Consider the following 23,846-nt stretch of genomic DNA (forward strand, 5'->3'; position numbering starts at 1 on the left):
CTCTTACAAGAGGCAGTGCTAAACTGGAAGCATGGCTCCTGGAAGAACACTACTAGAGGCTATGATTTAGAAGTGAGGTAAGAGTGACAGAACCAGTTGAGCAGAAAGGGACATAGCACAGCATTCCCAGCACTGTCTGCTAATCTAAAGACAGACCTCTCACAGATTGAATGGAGGTTTCAGGCAAATACAACAGAAAGGGTCTTGCTAATGTAAAACTGTATTAGGTTTTAAAAGGAAGCATACAAATTCAGAAAGGAGCTAATCAATCAGACAATGTTGTACAAGAGGAATATTGGGTAAATCAAGAACATTCTAAACAAAGTCTACATTGGAATTGGAAATAATAACCATAGTTTACAACCTTCTGTGAAAAGTCTTGGGTTGAGAATCTGAAACAACCCTCACTATTCATTTTTACCAGCTCTCTCAGGATTATTCCTGATTGCTCTATACATCAGGGCCTTAGAAAAACCTCCCAAAGCATGGGCAGATAATCCAACATCATACAAGAAAAAGTTCCAAACTTTAAAGGATAGCCCTCCAAAGATAGAAGAAGCTTACATAACACAAAATTACTTCAATGTGAACCTTAAACAGTTGTTTCAGACCTTCCAGCTACTGTTATTTCTTCCAGAGAGCCCTCATGCTCTAGAGCCCTCGCTGCAAAAAGAGATGATCTACTGCTATGGTTATGCAGCCCATTAGACCTCCTTGTATTTTCAGGTAAACCCAGACACACTGATGCCCAATCACAAAACAATAGAGAATAACTTCTGCTTCCTGACAAATGGATTGTAGCAAAATATATAGATTCTGCTCTATCGACCTGCCAAATACCATAAAAACCTAAGAAACATCTGTAGCGCAGAAACTCCCTTTGTCCCCTGGAACTAAACATCAATGAATTACACCATTGCAGCTAGCTAGTGGCAGCAGAAAGTTAGAAACATTTTAATCATGTATTGCTAAAAGACAATCAACATCACCGTAGTTCTACTAGCTTTTAAACTATTTGAGACATTTATCAGACAAACTTGAAAGTAGACTGTAATATTCATAACTTATAGAAATCAGATCATTTTAAATTTGTCTTTCCACTGCACACCAAAAGCATGGCTCTGTATGTACACTGGACAGTGATATTACAAGCACAATATCACACCATGCCAGGGCTGCAGAGTCTCCCTCTCCACGGGAAATCCATACACAGGGAAGCTCAAAAGACAAACGTGGGTCACATTTAGAACTGTTGTTAAAGAAAAATAGGCCATGAATTAGAAGATAATAAGGGGTCATGGTAAAGATTGGGGACAGGAATTAGAATGTGAATATGATACTTATAATCTCAAAGAAATATTTTGAAAAGTTGAAACAGGATTCATGGCCATGTGCTTCAGAAACCAGAGATTTATATTAGAGCACATCAAAGATTTCTCAAACCTTTCATTTCCAGATGTATATTTAAAACCAGTACAATATAAGTCATGTTGGGCAAGGCCACATATTACTCAGATCTATTTTGGTTGAACTACTATAATTATAGTAATTTGGTTTCATGAGAAGATTAGTTCTTTATTCAGATTCTTGATTGTCCTGGCCTGTGGTCAACAAGAAATGGCCACCGGGACATTTATGGAGCATCTAAAATTGGATTACCGAATCCCTAATTAGGTAATTAGTAAATAGCTAAGCATTGTTAATCTCAAATACTATTGAAGTAGGAAAGGTCTCAACCACTAAAAGACTGAGATACTGGAGGTCACTCACTAGATGGTCTATTTTTCCTTCTCACAGACCAGTCAAATCCCTGTCCTAAAGGAGTTTCCGGACTATCTACCCAGGACTGGGCAGCAGAGGCAGGATTGAGTATTTAAAGAAATTTTCAATTAAACAGGATGAGGCAACAATATTATAAGCTCATAGTCTCCCACACCAATATGGCAGAGCCTCCCCTTCACCCAGGGAATACACACTCAACAAAGCTCAGAGGCCAAGGGCCACTACACGGATCACCACACAAAATAACAGAACCTGTCCGGATCATGGTCCATTCCTTACCAAGCAGCTAATAGCTCAGCAAAGCTGCTCTTCCTGGGCTGGGGACAGTGGCCACTACATTTAACATTGCATGGCTTTGTGGTCCTCCTTACAGCTCCCTTCAGCAGAACAAGAGAATCCTGAAAAGAACCTGTGAACTACCTCCTACCAATGCTCCTGATTGCCAAGTACAGTCTTTCATCAGCTAGAACCACCCATTGTGCTTCAAGACAATAGCAGATCAAATGTCTCAGAGAGCAAAAACCCTCCAGGTTTGCCTTTTCACAATATGGTGAGACAATATGGTGAGAAAAGACCCTAATTTGTAGTTTAATAAAATCTTCTACTCTGCCAGAGCACTTCCTGTTCCTCCTCCAAGGAAAATAGCCCTATGTGTACACATTCCATTACACAATGTCCAGTGTAGCCAACCCTTTACTTCATAGCTGGGAGGTCCTGCAACCAAACACAGGTCACATTCAAGCAGTAATTGTTAAAAAGAGGCAATGGATTAGAAAACAATAAAGGGTCCATGGGAACAAATGGAAGCAAGAGACAGAGAGTGAAAATAATGTAATTACAATAACAAAAGAATACGGTTAAAAGGTTCGATCAAGCTTCATAGTCATGTGCTCCAGAGACTAGGGATCTGTATTAGAGCACACCAAGTACAACTCACATCATTTCTCTCAGGATATACAGTCATGTTAGGCAGGACCACACCCTTTTACCTAGTTCTTCAAGTTTGCTTGAACTACTGTAACTACAGTAATTTGGTTTAATCATAAGTTTTTATAGAGATTGTTGAATGCAAAGTTTGTGGTGAGTCACTACTCATTGCTAATGTCAAATACTGTCCCAGCAGGACATCTTTCACACTCTTTCCTGCCTTTCCATTTTTCCATTGTGACTATGTTTGCTTTACAGTTGGTCAGTGAACTACATTATTCCATCGATCCTACTTCACTCGTAAATTGACAATAAAATCTAGAGAAGTTGGAGGGTACTCATTCACTGATCTATTTCTCCTTTCCACAGACCAGTCAAGGTCCATCATGGTTGGAGTTGCAGGACTATCTTTCCAGAACTGGGTAACAGAGTTAGGATTAGGTGTTCAAAGAAATTGCCAATTACATAGTGCGAAGTAAGCATGAGCTACAGGCGACACTGCTATAAACCAGTTGTTGTCGATCTTCCTAATGTTTTGACCATTTATAACAGTTCCTCATGATGTTTTGAACCCCAACTAAAAAATTATTTTCACTGCTACTTCATAACTATATTTTTGCTACTGCTATGAATTATAAAATATCTGTGCCTTCTGATGGTCTTAGGCAAGTCCTGTGATAGGATCATTTGATCCCCCATAGGAAGCTGTGGCCACAAAAGTTAAGAAACCCTGCTCTAAACTGATATAAATACACAAACAGCACTTAAGAAAAAAATGGAATGAAATTCTTAAACTAGAAATCATTGAAAAATATAGCAATAATGCACCTAAATAAAATGAATGTTAAAAATGAGAGCAATAATTGATGCTTTAAAATGATAAAAGAAATAGTAGAACACTTATCTATCCAAAATTTGAAATGGAGTAGTTCCTTCCCTGAGAGAAATAATGACATTAATAAGAGACTGTATGACTTTGTTCCACTAAACAGCACTGAATCATGTCATTGTGGCTGGTGATAGCAAAAAATTAGAAGCGTTCTAATTATGTATTGCTAAAAGACAATAAACATCACCATAATACTACCAGCTTTGAAACTATTTGAAACATTTAGAAGACAAAGTTAAAACTGAAGGGAATATTCAAAAATTCTAGAAACCACACCATCAATTTTCAAATCTCTCTTCCAACTGCTCACAAAGAGCATGACTCTGTTTGTACACTGTACTGTTGTATTAAAATCATAGTATCCTACCATGCCAGGCCTGCACAGTCTTCCCTTCCGCTCCCCACAGGAAGCCAGGACACCATGGACTTGTGCTATATCCCCCACCCTGCACCATCAGCACGTACCTGAAGCCTCTCTGGCCAGGGCCCAGGCCCCAGGTGGAGTCATGGTCGCTGTCTGGGCAGAGTCTGTGGACACTGGGGCGCACTGTGGCCCTCTGTGCCCTCTAAGCATCTTCCTGCAGCCTCTAGCGCAGCATCTCGGGGTCCTGGGGCGTCCTGAGTCCGGTCAGGGGCCTGCGGAGGGGACGGGGGAGACGTGGGGTCAGCGTCTGGGCCGGGCAGAGGGGCCTGGCGGACTCTGGCCAGAGTATGGAGCCTCCCGAGTGTCCTGTGTCCGCCATGGGTGGGCGGGGAGCAAGAGCCAGAGACCGCGGAAGTCTGTCTGGACCTCGGCCGCGCGGCTGGCTCAATCCCTCCCCCCTCCCTCCTCGCTCCCCTGCATGGCCACCAGCCCTGGTTCCTCCGGGAAGCCGCGCGGCTCGCTCCTCCTCCCTGCACCACCCACGCCCCACTCACAACCACCCACCCACGCACCACACCGCGCGCCAGCACAGGAACCCCGGTTCCGGTCACTCCCGGGAACCAGCGGGAAGCGGCCACAGAGCTCCACACCCTCCCCCTCTCCCATGCTCTGAACCGGACCCTCGGATACGCCCGCCGCTATCGCGGCTCCACAAGCGGCAGATGCAGGCTATCGCGGCTCCACAAGCGGCAGATGCAGGCGGCAAGGGGAGGGGGGGGGGAGAGCGGAAGTTTTTCTTCTTTTCTCCTTTCTCTGCTTCTCCCGCGCAGGTGGAAAGCAGGAAGAAAGGAAGTAAGGAGCCCGGGATTCCAGCCGGGGGATCCTGGGAGACCGAGTCCGTCCCAGGCTGGCAAAATGGCCGCCGCGAGGATTCATGGGAGATGTAGTCCAGGACCGGGAACCAGAGACCCGTGGGTAACCCACGATAGGGCCCAGACCAACCAGGCACACCGAGTCCCCAAGGACCCCGTGTGCTGAGTCACCGCGGCCCCACCCCGGCCCTGGCAACGCCACACCACCGGCGCCGAACAACACATCCATGCACGTGGAGAGTAGTGCATCTGCCCACCAGATTTAAAAGACCACATTTACCAGAATCACGCAGAGTTCCATAAAAAGAACACGAATGCGCAGTAGACCTCACTCTGCAAGTCGTGTCTATCCCTGTCTCTATCTTTGGCCAGCTGGCCACGTGTCTCCCTGCCTGAGACCAGCCACTACTAGGGGATCAAGATCAAGATCAAATATCTCAGAGAGCAAAAGTCCTCCAGGTTTGTCCTTCCACACTATGGTGAGATAAGACGCTACTTTGTAGCCTAATAAAATCTTCTATTCTCAAAGAACACTTCCTGTTCTTCATCCAAAGCACAGGGTCCTATGCATATACACACTATTATACACTCAATGTACAGTGTAGCGAACCCTTTAATGCATAGCTGGGAGGTACTGCAACCAAACACAGGTCACATTCAAACAATAACGGTTAAAAAGAGGCTATGGATTAGTTCTCTCTATTTCGGAGTGCACACAGGTTTTGTCTCTCCTCTCTTCTCTCTGCACCTCTCTCCTGTAATAAATAATTTCTCAGTATATATATAACATATCAGCATATATAGCACAATATCCTACCATATCAGGACTGAAGAGTCTCCCTCTCCCAAGGAAATGCGTACAGAGGGAAGCTCAAAGTATGATGTAGTTATAATCTCAAAAAATTATTGTGAAATTTGAAGCAGGCTTTATAACCATGTGTTACAGAAACTATGGGAAATTCTTATACCATTTATTTTATTATCAATCATGAAATATTAATTCACAGTTTAACAGTGGAGTGCAACTCTACAAAGGAGAAACCATGTACGAGCTCCACAAAGTTAACTACAGAGGCAACATAAACCTGAATGATAAAAGTGTTATGGTATTCAACCTCACTCTGCAAGTCACGTCTGTTTTCCTTCTGGGACACTACATCTCCCAGAAGGCCGCTGTGCGTATAGGCCATAATGTTCCGCCTAACCTGGGAAGACCACATTTCCCAGAATGACACAACGTTTGTGAAAAGGGCCAAGCATGTGCAGAGTAGAGCATCTGCCAGCCTGATCTAAAAGACCACATTTCCCAGAAGCACCCAGAGTTAGACAAAGAGGCCATGCGTGTGGAGGGTAGTGCATCTTCCCGCCATATTTAAAAGACCACATTTCCCAGAATCACGCAGATTTACAGGAAAAGGCCATACATGGGCAGACTCTACTAGTCGTATCTATCCCTTTCTCTATCTTTGGCCAGCTGGCCACATGTCTCCCTGCCTGAGACCAGACACTACTAGAGAACCAGCAACCATTCATAGTGGAAACACTTAAAGTAATCAATAAGATTATAAAAAATCAGTACACAAACTGACTTCTGGCGGGAAAGTGGTGGTGTACATCTTTAATCCCATCATTTGGGAGGCAGACACAGGCAGATCTCTGTGGGGTCAAAGACAGAGAAGCCCAAAATTTAAAAAAAAAGTACATCAAAGGTATAACAATCATGAATGTGAAAAATATTTAAGATAGATATTTAGAAAATTATTTAGAAAACTAGAATACTTAAATTCTACTTTGTGTTAGGAATATTTCCTAACTGAGTTCTTTGAAGACGCAAAGATTCGCAATAAAGCAAAATGTAAAAGATTTTTTGTAAGAGGCTTACAAGGGCAAACACAGGCCTGGCTTTGAACTGTAAGTGCCCATTTAGAGTATTTGACAAACCACGTGGCCTAAGTCCATTACAGAGCATCCTCAAAAGCGGCGATTAGGTAAAAAAAAAGATCTCGGAGATTGAAAGCCCAGCATCACGATTCAAACAGATCTCCACCTCAGCCAACCCAGATCCTATAGGATTGACCACAACCTGAATGGAATTCCCAGCGCTAGCTCACAACTTCAAATGGAAATCCGAAAACTACAAAAATAATTATGAAGGTGTCCCCCCAAATCCTATAGCACAGACAAGAAAAGGAACTCACCCAGACTACGCCGCTGTAGCCCAGAAGCCGGTATTGAACATGGCATACACAGCTGAAATTGCAGGCTAGGGGCCTTTAAACACGAGGCCTGCCACGTGGAAAGGACTTGCCCTAGCTTGGTGGGAAACTCCAAATATTAGGAATATTTCCTAAATGAGCTCTCTGACAACACAAAAATTCCCCATCAAGCCAAATCAAAACCATACAAATTAAGAAATTTCCAGGTTTAAAGGTAGATATGGGCTCTCAAGTGTCCCTGAGGGGGAAACAGGAAGCCTCAGGAATGAGGCCCAGTAGGAAAGAAAGGGAGACCACGTGTTTCCATTCGAGGGGAGGGGGTGGAATGGGGGAATGACTTAAGTACCATAGGGAGGGGTTAGGACCTGGCATTCTGGGATTTGAAGTACATAAAAAACGTGGTGGCTGGGATAGATGCTAAGGACTGGGGCCTAGGCTCCCAACATAACACTTTGGGTGACTTATTGTCTCCTAAGAACTAGTAAATCATTACATCATTAATTCTATTATCAATTCTACTCTTCCACATCACAGTTTAGGAGCGGAGTGCTACTCTACACAGGAGAAACCTTTTACAAGACACACAAAATTAACTACACATGAATCCTAAACATAAATGTTAAAAGTGCAGAACTTCTTAAGACCCGGGAGAGACCTCAAGTCTCCGAGTTTGGCTCTGTGTATGTCATTTTTTTTTATTTGGTTTTTCAAGACAGGGTTTCTCTGAGGCTTTGGAGCCTGTCCTGAAACCAGCTCTGTAGACCAGGCTGATCTCAAACTCACAGAGATCCGCCTGCGTCTGCCTCCCGAGTGCTGGGATTAAAGGCGTGCTCTACCATCGCACGGCAATTATTTATTTATTATGTGGGCAATATTCTGTCTGTGTGTATGCCTGCAGGCCAGCAGAGGGCACCAGACCCCATTACAGATGGTTGTGAGCCACCATGTGGTTGCTGGGAATTGAACTCAGGACATTTGGATGAGCAGGCAATACTCTTAACCTATGAGCCATCTCTCCAGCCCATGTATGTCATTTTTTTAAGAGTCGGGTGGAGGCCCCACAAAAAGAAAAAACAACAACAGGTTTTATACTCACAGCTTCATGGCATGAAATCTCACAATCTCTTCACTGGGTTTCTGACTCTGCCAATCATGGATAACAGTAAAATACTGACTTGTAACCACAAACTAAGAGCCCAATACCTTAAATTTTGATTTTTTCCGGTTTCCAGGACCAGCCCATGATGAGTGTGGTCCTGAAAAGTTTAACTTCTTAATTGATAGACACTAACACACTTGCACCACAGACATAGCAGGTTTTGTATAAAGTTCCTTCCTAGGAGGAGGAATCACTGTGCTTACTCCTTACATAAATTGAAGGTTTATGTGGATAGTCTTTCTCCTGGAGCATCTTGCCAGACTTCCATTCCATGGCAAGGCCCTTCTCTATAATAGTAATAAACTCCTTGAAAATCACTGCTTATGCTAGTAATTGTTTGCCAACTGAAACTAAGTTTTCATTTTCACTTATTTCTTTTTACTGTAGACCTGAATGAATCATCAGTAATAAACATCCAATAAATCCAATATTTCAATAGGAAGGAGAATGTGGATATGACATAATATCAAAAAAATTTTGAGAAAAAATTATATTTTTGAGAAAAAGTTCAGGCATGAGCAGAGTAGAGCTTCTGCCCGCCTGATCTAAAAGACCACATTTCCCAGAAGCACCCAGAGTTAGACAAAGAGGCCATGCATGTGGAGAGTAGTGCATCTGACCACCTGATTTAAGGGACCACATTTCCAAGAATCACCCAGAGTTACTCTAAAAGGACACACATGCTCAGTAGACCTCATTAGGCAAGTCAGGTCTATCCCTGTCTCTATCTTTAGCCAGCCTGCCATGTGTATCCCTGCCTGGGACCAGCCACTACCAGGGAACCAGCAGCCATCTATGCCTGAGAATGGCTGCTATCAGGGCCCACTGCCTGACACCACATGGCCTGACACCACCACTCAGGGACTGTCAGCCATTTTTTCCTGGGACTGGATGCTCCCAAGGACCTCTGCCTGCCACCACATGTCCTGCCACAACCGCTCAGGCCACCACTCTGGGAGCAGCAGCCATTTCTGCCTATGACTGGCTGTCATAGGGCCCGCTGTCTGCCACCACATGGCCTGCTACCACCATTTTGGGAAATACAGCTGCACACTGCCGCCAGGAATCTTGCAACATTTTTTTAAAAATTTTTAAAAAAGCAAAGAACTTCTGAAAATACTGGAGAGACCAGTAGTCTCTGAGTCTGGCAAATTTGGTAATAGCTCTCCCCGTACGACAACAGAAGCGTGACAACATAAGGCACCACCGTTCACGTATCTTAGAATAGCCTTATTCTTGCCAGTCAGACAATAATTGGGGATTGATGAGAAGGAGACTAAAGAGTTTTACATTCCTGGGGAGACTGCAAAATGGGGGCTGTAGAATACTGTCACTGACAGTGACATGAGAAGTATAGACCCAGCAAACATTCAATCACCATCAATGGAAAAGATGAGATATTCCATGACAAAACCACATTTAAACAACACATAGCCACAAACACAGACTTACAGAAAAAGCTAGAAGGAAAACCCAAAACCAAGAAAGCTAACAAAACCCAAAAAATCTCATAAAACAGATAAACTCGCATCAGCAAAACCAACCTGCAAAGACATTGTGTCCAAAAAACAAAAAGTTTTTCAAAGATTAACAGCAACAAAAAAATAAAAATAAGCAAATAAAGAACCATAAAATTAATTTTGGGAAACGTAATAACTCAAAACAAGTATGCTGTTTAAAGTTGAAGAATAAAATGAAAACAATTAAATCACAATTTCCATAAATTTGTAACAGAAAAGCTGATTGCAAAGCTACATTCATAGTGGAAACAATAAGAGTGATCAATAAGATTATAAAAAAGTAGTAAACAGACTGACATAATATGACTTATGGCAGGAAAGTAGCAGTGTACATCTTTAATCACAGTGTTTGTGAGACAGACACAGGCAGAAACAGAGAAACCCAAACATCAAACAACAAATTATATCAAGGCTATAATAATCGGGAATGTGAATAAAATTTAAGATAAATATTTAGAAAAATATTTAGAAAAAAATACTTAAATTCTACTTTGTGTTAGGAATATTTCCCAAGTGAGCTCTTTGACGAAGCAAAAATTACCAATCAAGCCCAATGTAAAAGATTTTTTTTTGTAAGAGGTTTACAGAGGAAAAAACAGACCTGGATTTTTTTTGGTAAGTGCCCAGTGTCCAGATAGGAACAGAACTCCGCCTCAGCCAACCTCTATCCCGCCAGACTGAACACAACCTGACTCGAATTCCCAGCATGAGCTCACGACTTCAATTAGAAAATCTAAAACGGAAAAAATAAGTACAAATGGGTCCCCCAAAACCCTATAGCATAGACAAGAAAAGGAACTCACCAAGAAGCCGGTTTTAAGCATGGTGTAGAGACCTCAAAATGCAGACTAGGGGCCTTTCAACACGAGGCCTGCCACGTGGAAAAGACCTGCCCTAGCTAAGTGGAAACCTCCAAATGTTAGGAACATTTCCTGAACAAGCTTTCTGACGGCGCAAATTTCCCAATGAAGCAAAATAAAAACACTAAAAATTAAGAAATATCCAGGTTTAATGGGAGATCTATGCTCTCGGGTAGTCTCAAGAAAAGTACCAAAAAGCCAGGAAGCCACATGGAAGACAAACCCAGGTAAGAAGAAAGGGAAACCACGTGCTTCTCTTTTGGGGCATCAATTAAGTACCGGAGGGAGGAGTCAGGACCTGGCATGCTGGGATTTGACGTCCAGACCAAGCATGGTGGCTAGGATAGAAGCAAAAGAATTGGGGAATGCATGTAGCTCAAACGAAAGAGGTAGGGAGTGTAGGCACGAAGGGGTAAGGGAGGGGCCAATGACTCATGGAATATTGTGATGACACTGGCTAAGGTGGGGGTGGACCTAGAGAACAAGAGACCAAAACACCGTAGAAAACCATATATATGAACGTTTGGATCATTTGTATCAGGCAGGCTCAATTTAAATGATTTTTTTAAGAGCCTTACAAGGGCAAAAAAAAGACCTGGCTTTGAACTGTATGTGGCCATTTAGAGAATTTGAACAACCACGTGGCCTAAGTTCATTTCAGAGCATCCTCCAAAGTTGCTCTTAGGTAAAGAAGGGGTCGCAGAGATTGAATAACCGGTGTCCCAATACAAACAGATCTCCGCCTCAGCAAACCCAGATCCCGCAGGATTGGCCGCAACCTGACTCTAATTCCCAGCGTGAGGACATGATTTCAAATGGAAATCAGAAAACGACAAAAATAAGTACGAATGGGTCCCCAAAAACACTATAGCATAGAAAAGAAAAGGGACTCACCAGGACACAGCAGCTGTAGCACAGAAGCAGCTTTTAAGCTTGGCATAGAGAGCTGAAACTGAAGACTAGGGGCCTTTCAATATGAGGCCTGCCACGTGGAAAGGACCTGCCCTAGCTAGGTGGGAACCTCCAAATGTTAGAAATATTTCCTAAGCGAGCTCTCTGAGGAAGCAAAAATTGACAATCAAGCCAAATCAAAACCATACAAATTAACAAATATACAGGTTTAAAGAGAGATCTGTGCTCTCAGGTGGCCACAAGAGGGAAATGGGAAACCTCAGGAATGCAACACCTGGGAGGAAAAAAGGAAGACCACATGTTTCTCTTTGGGGAGTGGGGGTTGACTTAAGTATCCAGGGGAGGGGTCAGGACCTGGCATGCTGGGATTTGAAGTCAAGAACAGGCCTGTAACTGGGATAGATGCTAAGGTCTTGGGCCTAAGCTCCCAACATAAATCTTTCTGTGTCTTAATGTCTCCTAAGAACTGGTACATCCTTATACCATTAATTCTATTATCAATTATACTCTTCTACATCACTGTTTAGCAGTGGAGTGCTACTCTACACAGGAGAAACATTTTACAGGCCCATGTAATAAATATTTTCCCAGCATATATATCACATATCAGCATATATAGCACAATATGCTACCATAACAGGACTGCAGAGTCTCCCTCTCCCCAGGAAATACATACACAGGGAGGCTCAACGAATGATAGTTATAATCTCAAGAAATTATTGTGAAAAGTTGAAGCAAGCTTTATGGCCATGTGTTACTATGGGAAATGCTTATACCATTAATTCTACTAGAAAATCATGAAATCTTAATTCACAGTTTAGCAGTAGACTGCTACTCTACACAGGAAAAACAATTTATGAGCTACACCAAAATAACTACAGAGGCAACGTAAACATAAATGATAAAAGTATTATGGTATTTAACCTCACTCTGCAAGTCATGTCTGTTTATCTTCTGGGGGACTACATCTCCCAGAAGGCAGCTGTGCGTATAGGCCATAATGTTCCGCCTAACCTGGGAAAACCACATTTCCCAGAATCCCACAGTGTTTGAGAAAAGGGCCGCGCATGAGCAGAGTAGAGCGTCTGCCTGCCTGATCTAAAAGACCACATTTACCAGAATCACACAGCATTTGAGAAAAGGACCGAGCATGTGCAGAGTAGAGAGTCTGCCCGCCTGATTTAAAAGACCACATTTCCCAGAATAACGCAGAGTTCCACGAAAAGGCCATGTATGTGCAGTAGACCTCACTGTGCAAGTATTGTCTATCCCTGTCTCTATCTTTGGCCCGCCTGGCATGTGTCTCCCTGCCTGGGACCAGGCACTACTAGGGAACCAGCAGCCATCTATGCCTGAGAATGGCTGCTCTCATGGCCCACTGCCTGACACCACATGCCCTGCCACCCCCACTCAGGCCACCAATCTGGGACTGGCAGCCATTTCTGCCTGGGACTCGCTGCTACCAGGGACCTCTGCCTGCAACCACATGTCCTGCCACAACAGCACAGGCCACCACCCCGGGAGCAACAGCCTTTTATGCCTATGACTGGCTGCTCCAAGGGCCTGCTGTCTGCCACCACATGGCCCGATACCACCATTTTGGGACCTACAGCTGCATACTGCCGCCAGGAATCTTGCAACTTTTTTTAAAAAATTATAGAAAAAGTGAGGAACTTCTGAAGATGCTGGAGAGACCAGTAGTCTTCTAAGTTTGGCAAATTCGGTGATAGATCTCCCCGAATATGGTCACCATCATTCAAAACTCCTAACTAGAGATATTCTAGGCATCAGGGAAGCACAATATGATTCCATTCAAAGAAGTCAGACGATATGACTGCAAGTTCCTTTTCTTTACTTAATAGGAAGTAAAAACTCAACCTGGGGTCCATCTGACATGCGAGCTTATGGGTTGCAATAGATGTCTATTAACCAAAACATTATTTTGACTCTGGTTAAATGGTAAAACATCTTTTAAAGTATTTTATTGTCAGTCTCCATCCTGATTATTTTTATACTTTACCAGCATGTAATGGAGGTTTTTGGCGATCAGAATTACACCTGACTTCTAAATGGAAACCTAGAAAGCCAGAAGGCCCTGGTCAGATGTGCTGCAGAAACTAAGAGATCACAGATGCAAGCACAGATATCTAGACCCAGCAAACCTTTCAATCACCATCAATGGAGGAAATGAGATATTCCATGACAAAACCACATTTAAACAACACATAGACACAAACACAGCCTTAGAGAAAGTACTAGAAGGAAAACAAAAAAGAAAAGCAAACAGAACACACAAAAACTAAAACAGATAACCTCACATTAGCAAAACCCACCTGCAAAGACATTGCATCCAATAAAACAAATGTATTTCAAAGATTAACAGGAACAAGAAAGATAAAACCAAAGAAAATAAAGAAGCATATCATTAATTTTGGGGAACTTAATACCTCAAAACAAATATGCTGTGTCTAGTAAAGTTGCAGAATAAAATTAGTACAATTCAATGACGATTTCCAAAAGTTTATAACACAAAAGCTGATCACATAGCTACATTCATAGTACACTCAGAGTGATCAATAAGTATAAAAAAATAGTACACTGACTGACATAATATGACTTCTGGCGGGAAAGTGGTGGTGTACATCTTTAATCACAGCAATTGGGAGGCAGACACAGTCAGATCTCTATGAGTTGAAAGAGAGAGAAACCCAAACAACAAAAAAAAAAACTTACATCGAAGCTATAACAATCGGAAATGTGAACAATATTTAAGATAAATATTTAGGAAAATATTTAGAAAAAGAGAATACTTAATTTCTAATTTGGGTTAGGAAAAATTACCAGTCAAGCCCAATTTATATGATTTTTTTTGTAAAGGCTTACAAGTGCAAAAACTGACCTGGCTTTTTTTATTAATTGTCCAGTGTCCAGATACAAACAGAACTCTGCCTCAGCCAACACCTATCCCACATGAATGACCACAAGATGACTCGAATTCCCAGCGTGAGCTCACAACTTCAATTAGAAATCAGAAAATGACAAAAATAAGTACGAATGGGTCCCCACAAACCATATAGCATAGACAGGAAAAGGTACTCACCAAGACCCAGCCGCTGTAACCCTGAACCCAGGTTTTAAGCATGGTGTAGAGAGCTCAAAATGTAGACTAGGGGGCTTTCAAAACGAATATTGCCATGTGGAAATTACCTGCCTTAGCTAGGAGGGAACCTCCAAATGTTAGGAACATTTCAAGAACGATCTCTCTGACAACGCTAAAATCCCAATCAAGCCAAATCAAAACAATCAAAATTAAGAAATAACCAGGGTTAATGGGAGATGTACACTCTCCGGTGGCCTCAAGGAGAAAACCAGGAAGCCACAAGGAAGGCAAACCCAGGGAAGAAGAAAGGGTAACCACGTGCTTCTCTTTTGGGACATCAATTAAGCACCCGAGGGAGGGGTCAGGACATGCTAGGGTTGGAAATACAAACCAAGCATGGTGGCTGGGATAGGAGCAAAGGACTAGGGAATGAATTTAGCTCAACTGGAAGAGGTAGGGCTTGTAGGGTTGAGGGGTAGGGGAGGGGCCAGTACCTCGGGCAGCATGATGATGAGACTGGCTAAGTTGGGGGTGCACCGAGAAAACAGAGATCAAAAAACCATGGACAGAAAACCATATATATGTAAGTTTTGCTCATTTGTATTAGACAGGCTCAATTTAATAGATTTTTTATGAGGCTTACAGAGGCAAAAACAGACCTGGCATTGAACTTTGTGTGCCCATTTAGAGAATTTGAACATCCACGTGGCCTAAATCCATTTCAAAGCATCCACACTCTGCAAGTCTCATCTCTTTTTCTTCTGGGGCACTACATCTCCCAGAAGGCCACTGTGCGTAGAGGCCATAATGTTGCACCTAAACTGGGAAGACCACATTTCCCAGAATGACACAGCGTTTGAGAAAAGGACCGTGCATGTGCAGAGTAGAGCATCTGCCTGACTGATCTAAAAGACCACATTTCCCAGAAACACCGAGAGTTACACAAAGAGGCCATACATGGAGAGCAGTGCATCTGCCCACCAGATTTAAAAGACCACATTTCCCAGAATCACGCAGAGTTCCAAGAAAAGGCCACGCATGCGCAGTCGACATCACTCTGCAAGTCGTGTCTATCCCTGTCTCTATCTTTGGCCAGCTGGCCACATGTCTCCCTGCCTGAGACCTGCCACTACTAGGGAACCAGCAACCATTCATAGTGGAAACACTCAAAGTGATCAATAAGATTATAAAAAATAGTGGGCTTCTGGAAGGAAAGTGGTAGTGTACTTCTTTAATCCCAGCATTTGGGAGGCAGACACAGGCAGATCTCTGTGATTTCAAAGACAGAGAAACCCAAAACTGAAAAAAAAAAGAAAAGCGTACTTCAAAGGTATAACAATCATGAATGTGAACGATATTTAAGATAAATATTTAGAAAAATATTTAGAAAAGTAGAATACTTAAATTCTACTTTGTGTTAGGAATAGTTCCAAAGTGAGCTCTTTGAAGACGCAACGATTCGCAATAAAGCCAAATTTAAAAGATTCTTTTTTTTGTAAAAAGCTTACAGGGGCAAAAACAGACCTGGCTTTGAACTATAAGTGACCATTTAGAGTATTTGACCAACCACGTGGCATAAGTCCATTTAAGAGCATCCTCCAAAGTGGCTCTTAGGTCAAAAAGGGATCTTGGAGATTGAAAGCACGGCATCACGACTCAAACACATCTCCACCTGAGCCAACCCCGATCCTGTAAGATTGTCCACAACTTGACTGGAATTCCCAGCGTTAGCACACAACTTCAAATGGAAATCAGAAAACAACAAAAATAAGTACGAATGTGCCCCCCCAAACCCTATAGCATAAACAAGAAAAGGTACTCACCAAGACGAAGCCGCTGTAGCACAGAAGCAGGTTTTAAGCTTGGCATAGACAGCTCAAACTGCAGGCTAGGGGCCTTTCAAAATGAGGCCTGCCACGTGGAAAGGACCTGCCCTAGCTTGGTGGGAACCTCCAAATATTAGGACTATTTCCTAAATGAGCTCTCTGACAACGCAGAAATTACCCATCAAGCCAAATCAAAACCGCACCTGTGTCTATTCACACAGACTCTGATCTCTGGTCTTTGATCGGTAATAGAAGTCTGCAGAAAAATATGTTTACTCTGTCTTACTGGGTTTTTTGACTCATCCACCTTGCGTAATTCGTATGACCTTTTTCAGCAGAAAATGGAGCTGTTAATTTTCTTGGTCAGTAACACTCTCCATTGTGAATAAAAATGACTGGGCCAATGTAGGTTTGGGAGCATGGGAGAAGCCACTCAAGGAGTTTCCAGAAGGTACCGGGTTGCCTTGGCTGTCTGTTGTCGACCTGCATTGGTTGGGCCAATGTCAGCAAGAAAAGAGCAAACAAAGCTGGAAGTGACTATGTGGGCCTGTGTAGTTTCAATCCACGTGGGGAGGCAAACGGTAGGCCAAAGCTAAGATAGGGAGGGAGGGGTCTCGCAGACAGCCACCAGGGGAAAGGAGGGATCATAAAACCAAACGTGTTATGAGGGGGGGAATACTGAGATGGGGCAGGTTAAGAGCCATTGACTGCTCTTCCAAAGGTCCTGACTTCAATTCCCAGCAACCACAAGGTGGCGCACGAACAACGGTAATTATCTCTGGCGCCCTCTTATGGCCCACAGTCATAAACACTGACAGACTTTTGCAAACATAATCAGCAAATGAAAAAATAAGTAAATAAGCTCTAAGAGGTAAGTTCATAGTAATAAATGACCACATAACAAAAATTGAGGAACTGTGCTTTCTCCCTTGCAACATGCTCCAGTTATCCTCACCATGCATCTACTTCCTGTGTGGTTTAAACGCATTTTCATCCTGCCTAGACAATCAGAGTTGTACTGAAATACATGATTGACAGAATACAGATAATTCCATAGCACAAACATCCTTATTTTGTTCAAACAGAGGAAAATACAGACTGCATTTTTGGGAAATGAGTGCATATCACTACTGGCTAATTCCTTATTTTTTACAGGCACTGATAATCCTTTAAGGAAAAAAATTGGAGTCATTTTGTTAACCTAAGAATGAATCAACAATCTCTCATTTCAGGTCAAAACAGAAGAAAATTCTATTCTCCAAACTAACATGCTTTCTGCATTCCAAGTTAGTTGAAAATATCTATCTTAGGATCAACTTAGCAGCACTTGCAAACAAATATCTTTTTGCAGAGGCTGCTACGTCTCAGGAATAAAACAAGTGAAACATCAAAAAATAGCAAAGAGGATAAAGATTCTCTGTGTATTTTCCCTCTTTGAGCTGCTTGATTTTAATTTCTAATTCCTTTATTTTCAATAGAAAATTTTTAGAGAGGCTCTCTGTATATCTTTGTAAAGGAATAACACTGTGCTAATAATGCTGTCCTTGAACTCACAGAGATCCTGGAATGCCCCAAGGTTTGTGAAAAAAGGCGAGTGCTACCAGACCTAGAACTCAGAAATAGACATTTGGATTAAAGGCGTGTGCTACCACACATACCTTGAAGTCCCAGGTGTTAATCTACCTCTGACCCTAGATGTCACAAGGTCAATCTACTTCTGACTCCCAAGTGTTGTAATTAAAGGTGTGTACCACCACACACAAATATTTTTGAGAGCTTTAAGATCTGCTTATCTCTCGCAATCAAACATATGTTTTAAAAAGACAGTAACCATTTTTGGATTTTGAGGAACACAGTGAGTCTGGTTGCCAAAGATACCATAGTACTTTACCCAAAAATACAATAAGGTTAAAAAGAGAAGAAATACAGCTCAAAGAACAAGAAAATAGATCCATAAAAATAAAAGTCTTTCCAAACATGAGGAAGGATATTCCTATTAAGGTTAAAAACCACCCTCAACCTATAATTACCAAAACATAAAGCATGCAGAATTAAGAAAGAATATTAAGAGCTGCAAAGGAAAAAGGTCTAATACGAACCACAAACATGTAGCAAAAATTACCTCAAACCTAAAGCAGGCATAAGAGAATAAGATTGACACATTATACTCATAGCAGGAATATTTCAGCAGAATGAAATATAAATACAAAACATAAATCTCAGAAAATTAAAGACAACAATCTCAATAGATATCAGAGTATGCTTCAAACCACACTAATAGTAGTACACTGCAGCACTCCTCTCTCAACAATGGACAGGACTACCATAAAGCAACCTATCAGAGAATTTAGAGAAATAATGGAGATAAAGAAACAAATGGACTTAACAGAAATCTAAATAACATTGCAAGAATATACATCCTCAGCATCTCATGGTACCTTCAGAAATATTGACGACATACCTGGTAAAAAAGTAAACTTAACAGGCCCAAAAAAGATTTTGGCAGAGCCAGGTTGATCTCTGTGAAATCGAGACTGGCCTGGTATGCAAGAGCTAGTCACAGAACAGGATCAAAGAGAGAAACCCTGTCTGGAAAATGAAAGGGGAGGGGGGGAATACTGAGATGGCTGAGGATAAGATCATTGACTGCTCTTCCAAAGGTACTGACTTCAATTCCTGGCAACCACAAGGTGGCGCACAACCCACGGTAATTATTTCAGGCGCACTCTTCTGGCAAACCATCTTAGACACTGATAGACTTTTGAAAAAATAGTAAGTAAATGAATAAACAAATAACTAAATAAACAAATCTTAAACTAATTTTTGCAACAAAATGAGCCTTATCAGATCACCATGAATCAAAATCAGAATATAACAGTTCAATGCTTAGAAAACTGACAAACCTAAGGAAACTGAACAGTCAACAACTAAACTACACATGGTTCAGCGTGAAACAAAGGAAAAAGGAAACAAAGAACAAATTCTTCATGGAATTCTTTGAAAATGAAAAGAAAACATAAACAAACTGACCAGACTTTAAGTCTTTAAAGAAAAAAACTGAAGAAGACACAGAGAAAATTTAATTGAAATACAGCCAGGCTCTTGAATGAATAGGATCAACACAGCAAAAATGATAGTTAAAACAAAAGCAATATATTAATATAATGCATTCCCATTTAAACTCTCAAAAAGAATCTTTAAGAACCCTAAGAAAAAACTTAAAGAATCAGCATATACCAAAAGGTACTCACTTTATAATTTTTTCACAAGCATTTTTTTTTTTTTGGAGAGAGGGTTTCTCTGTAGCTTTGGAACCTGTCATGGAGCTAGCTCTTGTAGAAAATATAGGCATGCCTCTCATCATAAATGCTAGGATTAAAGGCATGCACAACCACTACCTGGGCACAAGCACTCATGAAAAGAGCCACACCCTAACCCTAGCTCCCCCCTAACCCTATCCATGCCCTAAACCTAAGCCATAAGTAACCCTAACAGGGCAGTCAGCTTGAAGCTTGGCTATGGTAAGGGAGAGTCAAAGGTTTGGGGCAGTACAAGGGGTGGGCGGTGCTGGGGGTGGGGCATTGCCGGGGAGGGACAGGGTCAATGGGCACTTGGGGTCAGTGGACCCTTAGGGGGACTGTGGTGCTAGGGCTAAAGGGTGGCTAGAGATGGGGCGTAGCTAGAGGTGGGGCGTCACTAGGGTTTGGCGGCACCTGTGGTGGAGCCTTGACAGGGCAGGTAAAGTGCGTGGGGGGGTACTAGGCACTGGGGTTCATGGGGACTTGGGGTGGCTGGGGTACCAGGGGAGGGACATGGTGTGCCCACGGACACTACCCCGGGGGATGGTGGGGGAGCGGCCACAATGCTACCATAGACCCCAGGGCCTCCGGGAATCAGTTTCTGGTAAGGGACTAGGTCTCCCATGATTCCCCGCGGGGGCAAATTTGCCTGTAGTCCAGAACAGTCATGGACAACTTGGTCACACAAGATCCCGGGTCATGGATGTACTCGGTATCACAAGATCCTCGGCCTGGAAGGCCAGGCTCCTTCCTTCCTGGCCGGAAATCCATCGATGATGGTAGCCGGATACCATCGCAAGGGAGAAGCAGAGAAAGGAGAAAAATGAAGAAAAAAGAAGAAAAAAAAAATTTCCCCCCTCCCAAACATGCCACTTGTGGAGCCATGATTGCCGCAAGGGAACTAAAGTGCCGATTGGGGGGGGGAGCAGAGGGAGGAGGCAGAGCTCTGGGTACCAGCTGAAGCAGCCCTTCAAGACAGTACCAGGATCAGGGAAACCAGGATGGGGCGAGCGGTGGGGAGGAGGGGTTCAAGGAGCTAGCCAAGAGGCTTCCTGACAGCACTGGTGGAGGCAGGAGCAGCAAACAGCCCTGGGACTGGGTGCTCTCAGGGCCAAATGCATGCTGGCACATGACCTGCCACCACTGCTCAGGCCACCACTCTGGGACCAGCAGCTCACAGGGCCAGCTGTCTACAGAGGCATGCCCACTACCAACATTTTGGGACCTAAGGCATTTCTGCTCCCTACTGCCGCCAGGGATGCTAAAGCAGTTTTTAAAAAATTATTTTAAAAAGGGGGTTGCATAACTTTTAAAGGTACTGGAGAGACCAGTAGTCTCCGAGTTTGGCAAGTTTGGTGATATATCTCAACATGCGACAACATAAGCACTAGAGGCACCACCATTTGCGGCTCCAAGCACACTGCAACATGCAGACACAGCCCAGGCATTGAAGTTATTCAGAGGCCTACAGGAGAATGTTGCAAGGATCACTTAGGACTTCTTGGAAACTACATCACTAAACTTTATGATTGTCCACAGGCTCCCGCACAGCCAGGGAAGGACACACCACACCAGCCACAAGTCTCAGGAAAACACTCCACCGAGTTTGGGAACAGGGAAGCCCCACCTCACCCACCAAGCACAGCCACTCCTCTACACATGGGGATAGCAGCAAAATGCACCAAGGCAGGCCACTCATCCCCACTTGGTGACTTTGGCACCTCACTCACCTTAGCCCACCACTCCTCCCATCTATGGAGAGCAAACGCTAATCATGGTGCAGCTGCGGAGCTGATAAACTCTCTTACAAGAGGGAGTCCTAAACTGGAAGCATGGCTCCCGGAAGAACACTACTAGAGGCTATGATTTATTAGTGAGGTAAGAGTGACAGAACCAGTTGAGCAGAAAGGGACATAGCACAGCATTCCCAGCACTGTCTGCTAATCTAAAGACAGACCTCTCACAGATTGAATGGAAGTTTCAGGTAAATACAACAGAAAGGGTCTTGCTACTGTAAAAATGTATTAGGTTTTAAAAGGAAGCATACAAATTCAGAAAGGAGCTAATCAGACAATGTTATACAAGAGGAATATTGGGTAAATCAAGAACATTCTAAACAAAATCTACATTGGAATTGGAAATAATAACCATAGTTTACAACCTTCTGTGAAAAGTCTTGGGTTGAGAATCTGAAACAACCCTGACTATTCATCTTTACCAGCTCTCTCAAGATTATTCCCGATTGCTCTATATACATCAGGGCCTTAGAAAAACCTCCCAAAGCATGGGCAGATAATCAAACTCAGAGAGCCCGAGTTTCAAGTTATGCACTTGCCATTTGACGTTTAGGTGTAAGGTCCATTTGGAGTTAATTTGTGGAGGTTGTAAATGGCATCTCATGTACTGTGTAATACAGTATTGTAATGTACTTAAAACTAAAAAACAAATATGGAAATGATATTCTAGATGTTTAATTATCATTTTTAGAAGCTATTATGTCATTAGAGGGACCAAAAGGTGGAAATATTTCTATCATTTATATACAAGATAAGTGAGGTAGCTAGGAACAAAGGCTACTTATTGGATGATTTATTGTCCAGTTCATGGAGGCCATGGATAACCCAATCAATTAATTTGAATAATTATAAAGAAGACAATAGGAGGTGTGATGTAAGCTTCAAAGAAAGCCACAGTACATAAAGCAAAGCTTAGGACTTATACTCACATTGATGGACAACTGATTAAAACACAAAACATACAGAACAAAGACAGAATATTATGAGCTGCAAAGGGAAAAGGTCAAGTACCAAATAAAGGTAGACTGATGAGAATTACACCTGACTTCTCAATGAAACCAAGAAAGCAAGAAGGCCATGGTCAGATGTGCTGCAAACACTAAGAGATCACAGATGCAAGCACAGATATCTACTAGACACAGCAAACCTTTAAATCACCATCAATGGAGGAAATGAGATATTCCATGACAAAACAACATTTAAACAACACATAGACACAAACACAGCCTTACAGAAAGTATTAGAAGGAAAACCACAAAGAAAGCTAACAGAACACACAAAAACTAAAACAGATAACCTCACATCAGCAAAACACGCCTGCAAAGACATTGCATCAAATAAACCAAAAGTATTTCACAGATTAACAGCAACAAGAAAAATAAAAATAAGTAAATAAAAAAGCATATAATTAATTTTTGGGTAACTTGATACCTCAAAACAAATATGCTGTGTATAGTAAATTTGCAGAATAAAATAAACACATTTCAATGACAATTTGCAAAATATAGATATAAGGTGATTAATTTATCCTTGAGGTCCTAACAGGTTTAGGTAAATGGCAAGGGATATACACAACTAAGTTAACCCAGCCTTACAGAAAGTACTAGAAGGAAAACACGAACAAAGGAAGCTCACTTCACCAACAAAAACTAAAGCAACAGATAACCTCACATCAGCAAAACCAAAGGAAGGGAAACACACAACCACTCCCCCTGAAAAAGAACAGGATTTAACAAGCACTGGTCATTAATAGCACTTAATATCAATGGTGTCAACTCACCTATAAAAGGACGCAAACTAAGAAAATGGATAGGAATACAAGATCCAGACTTCTGTTGTATACAAGAAACACACCTCAACCTCAAAGACAGATATTACATCAGAGTACAGGATAAGTTTTTCCAATTAAACGCACCTAAGATAAAAGTAGGTGTAGCTACTCTACAGAGGAAAAACCTATTACGAGCTCCACAAAATTAACTACAGAGGCAACATAAACCTAAATGGTAAAAGTGTTATGGTATTCAACCTCACTCTGATTTGTAGTTTAATAAAATCTTCTATTCTCCGAGAGAACTTCCTGTTCTTCCTCCAAGACACAGGGTCCTATTCACATACACACTATTATACACTCAATGTCCAGTGTAGCGAACCCTTTGATTCATAGCTCTCTACCCCTCCCTCTCTCCTGAAATAAATATTTCCTAAGCATATATATCACATATCAGCATATATAGCACAATATGCTACCGTATCAGGACTGCAGAGTCTACCTCTAACCCAGGAAATGCATACACAGGGAGGCTCAAAGTATAATATAGTTA

General features: G+C 42.3%; 1 long non-coding RNA gene across 1 annotated transcript in view; it reads right to left on the minus strand.

The window, feature by feature from the left end:
* Positions 1-23,846, minus strand: part of LOC130864652 (uncharacterized) — a 75,051-nt gene that overhangs the window by 32,055 nt on the left and 19,150 nt on the right. Inside the window, exon 3 of the long non-coding RNA XR_009055993.1 lies at positions 4,064-4,234. This is a non-coding gene — a long non-coding RNA (uncharacterized LOC130864652). The remainder of the gene's footprint in view (positions 1-4,063; positions 4,235-23,846) is intronic.

This window comes from Chionomys nivalis, chromosome 22 (assembly GCF_950005125.1).
Source record: "Chionomys nivalis chromosome 22, mChiNiv1.1, whole genome shotgun sequence".
NCBI lineage: Eukaryota > Metazoa > Chordata > Mammalia > Rodentia > Cricetidae > Chionomys > Chionomys nivalis.